This window comes from Anopheles coustani (assembly GCF_943734705.1).
Source record: "Anopheles coustani chromosome X unlocalized genomic scaffold, idAnoCousDA_361_x.2 X_unloc_140, whole genome shotgun sequence".
Classification (NCBI taxonomy): domain Eukaryota; kingdom Metazoa; phylum Arthropoda; class Insecta; order Diptera; family Culicidae; genus Anopheles; species Anopheles coustani.
In genome coordinates, this window is record NW_026525094.1 from 1 (window position 1) to 2500 (window position 2500).

Below are 2500 nucleotides of genomic sequence, written 5' to 3' on the forward strand. Positions count from 1 at the left end.
TATGTGGAAGAGGGCATATATGAACCAAGAACGAAGGTTATGATCGAGGAATGATTCGACAACTAACCGATGGTATGAAATGTGAAGAATTCAAGCAAGCACACAATCAAGTCATCACTTGGGCATGCTCGATAGCCAACCCTATGACATTAACCTAGTAGAGCATGCGAAAACCAATATATATGTAAACGATGCCCCTCCCTAGTTCAGCGCTTCAACCAAGTGATGACTTCAGAATGGCTAAATCAAATCGGTTCAAAACATACCATCGGTACCCTATTGAAACACACAAGTCGATATCAAACCTCATGATTGTGTAGTCCTCCACTGGTCCACACTGCTCCGGCGGTCCTGGGTAAGATAGTTCATTCTAGCTTGCCCTATGTGGAAGAGGGCACATTACTCAATACTGTGGTGTTATGAACAAAGTATAGTCCTCCACTGGTCCACGCTGCTTCGGCGGTCCTGGGTAAGATAGTTAGTTCTAGCTTGCCCTATGTGGAAGAGGGCATACAAGACAAAGTATAGTTCTCCCCTGGTCCACGCTGCTTCGGCGGTCCTGGGTAAGATAGTTAATTCTAGCTTGCCCTATGTGGAAGAGAGCATACATGAACCAAGAACGAAGGTTATGATCGAGGAATGATTCGACAACTAACCGATGGTATGAAATGTGAAGAATTCAAGCAAGCACACAATCAAGTCATCACTTGGGCATGCTCGATAGCCAACCTCATGACATTAACCTAGTAGAGCATGCGAAAACCAATATATATGTAAACGATGCCTCCCTAGTTCAGCGCTTCAACCAAGTGATGACTTCAGAATGGCTAAATCAAATCGGTTCAAACCATACCATCGGTATCCTATTGAAACACACAAGTCGATATCAAACCTCATGATTGTGTAGTCCTCCACTGGTCCACGCCGCTTCGGCCGTCCTGGGTAAAATGGAACATTCCAGCTTGCCCTATGTGGAAGAGGGCACATTACTCAATACTGTGGTGTGAAGTATAAAGTTCAGTTCTCCCCTGGTCCACGCTGCTTCGGCGGTCCTGGGTAAGATAGTTCATTCTAGCTTGCCCTATGTGGAAGAGGACACTTAATACTTCGTCTCTAAGCGGCGGCTTGACTCCTCCCTACGGGGAACGGGTTTACGCGCACAGCGGCGGCTTACGCACTATGGCAGTCATGGATGCCTTACGTTTCTATGAAAAGTGTGTTCCTCCCCTGGTCCACGCTGCTTCGGCAGTCCTGGGTAAGATAGTTAGTTCTAGCTTGCCCTATGTGGAAGAGGACACGAAGACTTACTGTGGTGTGAAGCATAAAGTTCAGTTCTCCCCTGGTCCACGCCGCTTCGGCCGTCCTGGGTAAAATGGATTCATCCAGCTTGCCCTATGTGGAATGAGGACACTTTATGTTTCGTCTCTAAGCGGCGGCTTGCTCCTCCCTACGGGAACGGGTATACGCGCACAGCGGCGGCTTACGTTATGGCAGTCATGGATGCCTTACGTTTCCATGAAAAGTGTGTTCCTCCCCTGGTCCACGCTGCTTCGGCAGTCCTGGGTAAGATAGTTAGTTCTAGCTTGCCCTATGTGGAAGAGGACACGAAGACTTACTGTGGTGTGAAGCATAAAGTTCAGTTCTCCCCTGGTCCACGCCGCTTCGGCCGTCCTGGGTAAAATGGATTCATCCAGCTTGCCCTATGTGGAATGAGGACACTTTATGTTTCGTCTCTAAGCGGCGGCTTGCTCCTCCCTACGGGGAACGGGTATACGCGCACAGCGGCGGCTTACGCAAGTTAGTCACCCTCGGCAGTGGATCACTCGGCTCATGGATCGATGAAGACCGCAGCTAACTGCGCGTCATAATGTGAACTGCAGGACACATGAACATTGATAAGTTGAACGCATATTGCACGTCGTGGGAACCTACCATGATGTACAGATGACTGAGCGCTTATATTTGAGAAATGTATCGCATACATTTAACTACGCCGTGACACCCGTCACGAGACGTGCACCATGATGTTAACTAGGGTCGCGACGACCCGCTAGCATTAAAGAACCCGTGGTTTACAATATACTGGCATTGGAATTCGAAGTATTTAGAGCGTCCGTGTTCCCGCGTGAGGCGGAAGTACGAGGAGAAGGCGTGCTTGTGGTGTCTGTGGTGGTGTTTACTGATGTCTAGCTTCAGCTTATTTATTTATTTAAATAGAAGCGAAGATGTCAAAGTAGCGTCGAAGCAGCAGCGGTAGCACAAATGATTCAAGTATGGAAGTTGACCAAAGGAACACAAACAAACTAGCGTATGGGCAATGGAAGGTATCAGTGAGTTAAACCACACGCGGGCTAACAGCCCGTTAACCGAGTCCAACGGTACATATTGGACATTGAAACAAAGTAGTCGCAAGCCAGATGTGACGATAACAACCGCAAGGTACATAAGCCTCAGTTCATGTGTGACAACCCCCTGAATTTAAGCATATTAATAAGGGAGG

At 48.1% G+C, this 2500-nt stretch overlaps 2 non-coding genes across 2 annotated transcripts in view; both read left to right on the top strand.

Annotated features, from left to right (window-relative positions):
* The first annotated feature begins 1803 nt into the window (after positions 1 to 1803).
* Positions 1804 to 1958, top strand: LOC131270116 (5.8S ribosomal RNA). Its single transcript, XR_009179249.1, has one exon. It is a non-coding gene; the product is annotated as a 5.8S ribosomal RNA (ribosomal RNA).
* A 487-nt stretch (positions 1959 to 2445) lies between these two features.
* Positions 2446 to 2500, top strand: part of LOC131270119 (large subunit ribosomal RNA) — a 4088-nt gene continuing 4033 nt past the window's right edge. The window contains exon 1 of the ribosomal RNA XR_009179252.1: positions 2446 to 2500. This exon is cut by the window's right edge and continues 4033 nt beyond it. This is a non-coding gene — a ribosomal RNA (large subunit ribosomal RNA).